Here is a 9,262-nt window from a genome sequence, read left to right on the forward strand (position 1 = left end):
GAGAGAGATGATATAGTAGACGATCATTCTTTATGACATTGCCTGTTACTAGAAACTGTAAATATAGTGAATGTTACCACAGTAGATAGTTAATCAACACAATAATGTGCATGCTCAGATGTCACCAAGCCAAGTGATTGTCTATGGAGACTCAGTAGTGTGTTCATTATCGTCAAACTGCCAACAAGTAGACTGCTGCTGACTCAACATGTGCATGCTTATTCAGCAGGCGCTGTAGATTATATTCTCGTCAAATTTGTTAAGAAACAATAGCTTGTTTTTGGTACTTGAGAGCAGTGATGTCACTTCGTTATGAAGGTTATGTGTTATCGCAATTAGACTGTCTGCGTGTAATAAGTGTATGTAACGATTTTGCCTTAGTCTCGCCGTTAGTTGTATTTTTGCTAAGAAGATTCTTTGTTCGTCGCCTTGAAGATAACAGTGGGATGTTCACATAGGGCAGGTGATGTTTATTAGATGGCTCGCGTCGACAATTGTACTCTGGTCAGTTTACAGGTGAGGAAGCCACTCTACGATTAGTGTGTTGTATATTGCGTCATACATTAGATACTGAATAAAGCCTGGTGAACAATCGCGTGCAATATGCCGTGATCACTAACGTGATGAATCACCTTCAGTGTGTTTATCATCGCGCTAGATGAGGCTGAGGGAAGCAATGAGCGCTGGTTGCATGTCTGGGCGAGTGGAAACTGGTACTTCTACAGATGGTTCGTCTCGCGATCGGCAATAGGAGCTCTGAACTGTTTTAAGTAGAGAAGGAACCAGTGATAGTGATCATACTCATCGCAAAATGGTTGTTTACATACAGCACGCAGGGTGCACCTGGCAGTCTCAGCAGTGAATCGGGGCATTGTAGACTCGTCTCCTACAGCTCTACAGAACTGTCTCCGTGCCGGTCGATATGGCTACTACAGACTGACATGAAGAGTGTTCCGAGCGTACAGTTATGATGGGTTATAGGCAATGAACTGCTGCTGGGCGTGGTATATACCAGTGATTGCTCTCTCACTGCAAAATATCATCCAGCATGGTGAGGTGTAATCTTATCCAGTGAGAGTGGTCCTGCTTCCATAGTCTGGCAAAGCAGCTTGTGTGCATGATCTGGAGCCATTGGTGTCTGTTTTGTGCGGCGATTAGAGACTCCTTGTCTCGCTTGCTCAAGGATGACTGTGCTAAGCACTATGGAATGCAACTTAACAGAGTTCCGTGTAACGCTCAAACTCGGCGTGTTAAGCTATGACTGGTGGCTGCACACTGAAGCTTTCGAGATGTGTGTGTAGGCTGCTCTGTTTCTCAGCTTGGTTGTTACATGCTCATAGTACTGTGTGTGTGAGTGTAGAGCAATCGTCTTGGCAATAATTTGTACACTAGACGGGTCGATGCTTCACACCATACTACACGCATTGTGTTACTCCATTTTGTGTGGCTCTCTTGTAGTGTCATCGCTTGCCATTGGTTTATTTAAGTAGGTCGCATGGATGATCCTTTGAGGAAGGGCTGGGTGATTATCAACCTGACATAAGTAGACGCTAGGCCTGAGGTAGCCAGAATGAGGTACGTAGATTGACTGAAGGAGTTATTGTGTAAAACGCGATACCACATCACACTTGTAGCGGTAACCTTATGCAGGCCGAGACCATTCACATGCTCATCAGCACCAGAGTGTAGTGGTGGTCACGGGACCACCAGATGTGCCAACTACTAAACAGCTGACAGTTCTGGTGAGTCGGTGTGATAAGGGTCATACTGGAGTTTGAACTGAGTATACCGAGTCACACATCTCTCAGTAATGTGAAGAGCTAACCAGTGGCGATTCTGTTGCTCCTCCCTATGTGGAGCGTTAGCTAGAGCACTCATATTGTAGAATACTGGTTGCACGCTCATGCAGTAGGTCACGCACTGATGTCTACTCTTTCTCTCTCTCGCCTCATCTCTCTGTATACATCTATCGAGCAGTCTAACCATTCTCTCTCCATCTCTTACGCGAGTTTCTGCTGTTGGCAATAGCAGTCTGGCTTTCTCTTTGAATTTGGCTTGACTTCACTTGAACTCTGTTGAGCTCTGCATCCAGCAAATGAGTAGATTTAAAGCATGTCTGGTTGGATGGGTGAATGCTGGGGCGAAGAACATTCGAATATTCTTCCAATACACATTGCCTGTGAGATCAGAGGTGACAGCAGATACGCCGCTCGAGCAGACAGCTTCTCCAGCATCTCTCTGAACTACATTCTCCCATTGAGTCAAAAAGACTTTCTGATTCAGGAGGCCCATCGAGCTGGTTGCTACTCGTGGGTGTCTGATTCATCAATTTTTTCACGTCGCATAGAGTAGAGGGACTTTTGTCAGAGGTTGCTTGTTATGGAGCGCTGAGGGATACTTTGTATGGCACTTGCCTCAGATGATTCTGCAATCTTTGTTGCATTCTTCACATTGATTTGGGCACAGTAATTTGCAAAGTGTACGCAGCTTTTCCCTTCTATATTAGCTGCAGCTCGAAATGTCTACCACCTTCAGACTAGTGCCTCGGTGGCATTTCCCTGTCAAAGATTAGGGGAAAAAATGAAAAACCCCCAATAAGGCAATTCATGTAACAGCTACAAAGTATGCAGTTAGAATTTTAGCCACTACTTTTGTAAGATAAATGTTAAAATTTAACAGTGTATGGAAACAGGATGAATTAAATCGTGCGTAGAGGCTCAAGCACAGCTAAAACTTAATCATCGGTAGTAAAAACTACTTAATCTAGCTCTCACGAAATACATCAGGTTAGTCATACATTATTTAAATACACTGATCTTTTTATGGTTCAGGTCTCCTCTGCTCTCATCACTAGCTTTACTCTACTAGAATCATTCCTATCGCGCTCTCGTCATTCATAAAATATCTCATTTTCCCCTCCAGTGATTTGTATACTCAAACCTTACCAGAAAGCCATGTGAGTCGCTTGGCTCAAACATTTGTGTATGGAGGGTCAATCGCATCTCATTAGGATCCAAGATCTTCAGATATCAGCTGTACATGTGATGGTATGCAGTTCGTCAGTCTCTCTGCTCATATGTGTACAGGAAGAATGCTACTCGATCTAGGCTCAATTGTCTCAGAGGGTTGCAATTCCATACTCTTCGACTCATTCGTGTGCGATTATATGCTTCTCTCTCTCTTAAACAATAAATTCATCTTATCATCTCTATCTCTTACTCGAATTGCTCTCCTCTTCTTGATTATCGTCGCCAAAATGTGTTCTCACCTCGTTCGTCTTCTCGGCCCCCCTAGTCTCACTTATTTCATTTTATTTAGGGGACTGTTATTAGGATTGTGGATGAACTTCCTGTTGATGGAAGATATGCAGAGATCTTCAGACCCGTGCTAGCTGAACCTGATTGATCATTAAACAAAAGGTAATCTACAAACTTAACCACCGAACACAATAATGTAACGGTAACATCTGACACTCATATCAACAACATGACACTATCACACATATTGTAATTAAGAGTATCTCTATTGATGCTGAATGTGATAGTGGTGGTGACAAGTAGAGTGTGTTAATGGGGTGGATGTGCAGAAGGAGTTAAATGTACAACGGGAAAGATAAGAGATAGCAATGAGACAATCAAATTGGCATATGGTCGTGGTAAATGTGTTGTTATGTGTTTTCATCTCTTATCTATACATGGATAATTGACCACGTTAACTTGTTAGAAGCAGGCCAACAGGTCACATCAATAATTCAGCTGCTAAGACATACGAAAGTGGAAGACACGGAAAACAGTATCTTGTTTGTGGTCAATAGACATGAAAATAACACCATTCCCAAACCAACGCTGAAGAACAGTCAATAGCTGTGAAGTCTAAATATATCAGAGATTATTCCCATGGATTCGTTGTGTGACATATTAACGTATTGTAGCAGCGGTCTGAATGTGGTGAGGAATACCATTCTGTGTACGAGGGCACAAATACTCTGTAGAATATGGGAATAAATCATTACAAGAAATTAACTTAAGGTGGGCAGAAGACCCGTGCCTCTAGTCATGGGGGCAACAGTGGCGGCAGACTCTCAGATTACCAAAAGACCATGAAATCTATATGATGAGAGAGTCGAGGGGTCAGCAAATGGTCGAACAGGTGGTACGGCCTTCTTGGAATGGCGGGTTAACAAGAGGGTATGGCTCATTACGGTGTCACATATCACGCTCCTAATGTAAGGCGAACTCGTGTACTTACACTTTGAGGTACATTCTAAATATATTTATGTAGGTCAGTCTACATTTCTCTCTCTACATGTACAATAATTAGATATTTACACACTCCAGTAGGATGCTCGTCTGGTGGCGATGGATATATAGGCGTAGGTAGGTCTCTATTGTGCGCTTTGATACACGGAGATGCTATCGTCCCTCATGCCTGGGAATGCAATGGAATGTATCCAAACACCTTTGACGAAGCAATCTACATCATCATCCTCGTCCAACCAGAAGTCAAATTCTCACGCTGTCACGTTCTGACCTTAGTTCCTTTGTTTTGTCTTTTGTTTTAGTATGGTCAGGGCGTGAGTGAGGTGGGTTGTCTATGTTAGTTTTTCTATGATTTTCTATTTCTGTGTTTGGCCTGATATGGTTCTCAATTAGAGGCAGCTGTCAATCATTGTCCCTGATTGGGAACCATATTTAGGTATCCTGTTTTCTGTTGGGTTTTTGGTGAGTGGTTATTTTCAGTCTTTGTGTGTCTGCACCAGACAGAACTGTTTCGGTTTTCACTTTGTTGTTTTGTATTTGAAGTGTTCAGTTTTGTATTGATTAAATAAGATGAACACTAACCACGCTGCGCTTTGGTCCTCWCCTTCCACCGACGACAACCGTTACATTCACACACACAACAGTGATCAAAGACCAGTATAAGTGGTTATGTGTGGAGTGTGTATATGTGTCGTGTATATGTGTGTGTGGAGTGTGTATTTGTGTGTGGAGTAAGGTTGCAAAGGGTCTGAAACGTTTTCCATGGGAAAATTCATCAAAAAAGTTAGCTTATAACGGTGAACCTTTTTTTGTGGGATTCAGAAGGCAATTCTAGRTCWTGTGGTATATTTTKGTTAAACTATCCCCAATTCAATGGAATTGCAACCCTCTGCATGCACAGTGCATTCTTCCTTCACATATGCAGTGCAYTCWTCCATCACATGTACAGCTGATTCTGAAGATCTTGSATGCTAATGAGATGCTATTGAGCCCTCACTACTACAATGTTTGAGCCAAGGACTACATGCTTTCTGGTAAGTTTTGATTACAATACTGGGAGGGGTGAATATATTTTATATGACATACATGATTTTTTNATAAAGTTCCCTCAGCGCTCATAACAAGCAACCTCTGACAAAAGTCCCTCTACTTCTATTCGAGGTGAAAATGATGAATCAGACACCCTATCGATAGCAACAGCTCATGGTCCTCCTGGAATCAGAAGTTTTWTGACTCAATGGAGGAATGTAGTCAGAGAGATGCTGATGAATGTCTTGCTCGAGCGGTGTATTCTGGTTCACCTCTGATGCTCACAGGCAATGTGTATTGGAAGAGATTTCTGAATGTTCTTCGCCCAGCATTCACCCATCCAACCAGACATGCTTTATCTACTCATTTGCTGGATGCAGAGTTCAACAGAGTTCAAGTGAAGGTCAAGCAAATCAAAGAGAAAGCAGACTGTATTGCAATCATCTCTGATGGGTGGTCGTATGTTCGTGGGCAAGGAATAATTCACGACATCATCTCAACCAGTATTCTACAAGAGCATAGCCACAAGGGACAACAGACACACTGGTCTCTACATTGMAGATGAGCTGAAGGCAGTCATCAATGACCTTGGACCACAGAAGATATTTGGACTGGTGACAGACAATGCTGTGAACATGAAGGCTGCTTGGTCTAAAGTGGAGGAGTCCTACCCTCACATCACACCCATTGGCTGTGCTGCTCATGCATTGAATCTGCTCCTCAAGGACATCGTGGCACTGAAAACAATGGATACACTACAAGAGAGCAAGGAAATGGTTAGGTATGTGAAGGGTCATCAAGTTATTGCAGGAATCTACCTCACCAAGCAAAGTGAGAAGAATAAGAGCACCACATTGAAGCTGCCCAGCAACACCCATTGGGGTGGTGTTGTCATCATGTTTGACAGTCTCCTGGAGGGGAAGGAGTCTCCCCCAAGAAATGGCCATATCACAGTCTGCCGATATGGACAGACCCATCAAGAGGATCCTCCTGGATGATGTATTTTGGGAGAGAGTGGTAATCAGCCTTAATCTCCTGAAACCTGTAGCAGTAGCCATTGCACGGATTGAGGGAGACAATGCCATCCTGTCTGATGTTCAGACTCTGCTTGTAGATTGATATACAGTGGTTCCTCCTTTAAAAGTTACACCGCGGGACTTAGAGGTRCCCAGCATCACGGCTTCATTGTTCCAGACCACCACAAGGGGGAGTTAGAGCACTCATTATGCATTTGGTTCCCAAGGTTTTTATATGACCAATCATATCGAGTGGTTCCAATGACGAAATTGACGCGACTCACCGCGTCCCTGGTGACTTTTCTTCAGCAAAGAAGGCTGTACAAAACAGGACTGATAGCAAATGTAAGTAGTATGAGTAGGAATGATGGCCTGGATGAGGGAAGTGTTTTGGGTCAGTGTTGACGATAGGTACCACTCCAAGCAAGGCTTTAGGATGGAGATGCAATGAGTTTTTTATTACCTTATTTAACAGCAAGGTCAGTTAAGAAAAACCCTACCGATCACCCTCCGATCCGGGATCCTCCTCATTTGCACGAAACGCTGACTTAGCAGAGCCTAGCCGTTGCGGCCCTCAGGGAATATCATTATAATAAATGGGTCATGAATACCACAAGTCCAATGACAAGCAATATGAAAGATAACCATCGTTGTGAATCCAGCCAACATGTCCGATTTTAGAATTGTTTTACATGTAGCAAAAAACACGATATAGATTTAGTAGGCTCAACCGCATAAGCCAAACACACAACGCCATGTTTCACCTACGCAAACATAGAGCTTCACAGAAACCCACAATATTAGAAGAGAAAAATTACTGTCACTAGACCTTGAACAACATCAGCAGAATCCAGTCTATGAACAGTCAGTGTTAAGCTAGATAAGTAGTTTTGTTGCAAGAAGATTTGCATATTTAAGTATTAAAATCGTTATTTTTACATTGGCAGCAACCGTCCAAATAGCACCAAAACAGCCACAAAATTAGGAGATGCAAGTATAATACATAAAACATCTATTCAAACATTTAGAATAAACAGTTGACAGCAAATAAAGTAAGGACATCTGTAATTCTCAGCTCAGTATGCCCGATTTTAAAATGTGTTGTACAAAGCGAAGCACAAACATTATTATTTATGTTGAGCTTCACCTTACACAATATGCCAAAAACACAACGCCATTTTTCCACGCAAAAGTAGCTTCACAAAACGCCACAAAAGAGATAAAATTAATCATAGACCTGAAAACTTCATCAGATGAAGTCTTGATAAACATGCATTATAAGCATATGACAGTGATTTGTTGTTTGTAAAATGTCAGATTTTATCGCTTACAAATCCGGGTTAGCATGGTGAATTAGCTGGCGCCAGATATGTCAGCCGAAATGTCAGGATGTAAACTGGACGTCAGCGTAATCTAACCAGAAATGATTCATCCATAAAACTGTTGCTAAAATAATAGCAGTGTGGTGTAAGCAAATGAAGATACACGGTTCGTAAATGCAACCGCGTGTTAGAGTGTAAAAAAGTAACTTCCGGGAACAGAATGCAAATATTCTGAGAGCAGCGCCCAGCCATCTTCGCGCAATTGTTTGGGCCAACTATACTTCCCACAGAAAATACGATATATAACATCATAAAGATCCTCTACCTTTGAGTATCTTCCATCAGAATAGTCAGGTATCCCTAGTTCCTACACATAAACGTTGTTTGTTTTAGGAATGTCCATTTCTTCTGTCGAATGTAGCACTTGCTAGCATTGTGGCGTGCGCCACAGTGTCGCTCAACCTTGTAGAGAAAATTCTCCAAAAGGTCACACATAACCGTCGAAGTAAGAAGTCAATAGCATCGTTGAAAATCCATCTTTATGATGTTTTGCTCAGATGGTATCCGAATGAAAGTCCAAGACGGAGCATTCGTCGGGATCCTAACGCATTTTCATGAAGACGAGATGTGGTGTCCTGGTGCCGCGGCGAATTGAGTACTGCCTGAATAGTGCTGGAGCTCTGTCCACGCCAAATGCTCTCAGTTCGTCTGCTACATGTGAAGCTAGAACCCCATTTCAACAGTTATAATCTGCCTGTTGACAGTCTAGTGGAGGAAGTCTGAATTGAGTGCATTACAGGATCCATAAATATAAAGTGCAATTGAATAGGGCAGGCCTGGACCACAAGCCCCACATGGTCAGAATTTCACGTTCCTGTTGAATTTGCTACCAAAGTGAGTTCTGTTTGTACTCCCGAGATAAAGCAAACAGTTTGAAAGAAAACTTCAAGAGTGTTTTCTAGTCCAATAGTAAATAATAGTGCAGTGCGTATGATGCGTAGAACATGAGTACGACCATTGATAGTTTGGGCACAATTGTGTCCCAAAGTGAAAACAGCGTCCCCCGTATTCCCTAGAGAGGTTAAAATGAGAATCTTATTCAATGATGGCTAGGTAACAAAGGCAGTTTAAGCTTCCAATTTGTTTTTGTTTTTTTTTGGGGGGTTTTTTTTTTTTTTTTGGTTTTGTTTTTTTTTTTTTTTTTGTGTTAGGGGCAGAACGATCAGATTTGTTTACCTGGTCTAGCGTCGGAGGATTTTCGACTTGCTAGACTTTTCGGTTACTACGTCCCAACCTCAGACCACTAGCACCTGCAGGCAGGGCTGTGGCCAGCATGAACTCATGCAGGCCACGCTGTGGAAAGGGACTGTTCAGTTCTGAGGCTCGTTCGCCTTGTTGTCTCCGATCGAACCGCCAAATCCATCAAGCATCAGTCCGCTCAGTAGCGGCAACTGGACCTTGGTTTGGAACACTACACCTAAAGCTTAGTGATACAGGCTGCCTTAATATCAAAGGGTTGAAAATGGTGGCCCATCCGTGGCAAAATTTGAGGCTTTTGAGCTCTGACAACGAGGCCATCCTCATACAGAGGGTTGGAAATGTGACTAGTGAAGATGAGAGTCCTCCAGAGGAGTCG

This window comes from Salvelinus sp. IW2-2015, unplaced genomic scaffold (genome assembly GCF_002910315.2).
Source record: "Salvelinus sp. IW2-2015 unplaced genomic scaffold, ASM291031v2 Un_scaffold136, whole genome shotgun sequence".
In the NCBI taxonomy this organism is placed as follows: Eukaryota; Metazoa; Chordata; class Actinopteri; order Salmoniformes; family Salmonidae; genus Salvelinus; species Salvelinus sp. IW2-2015.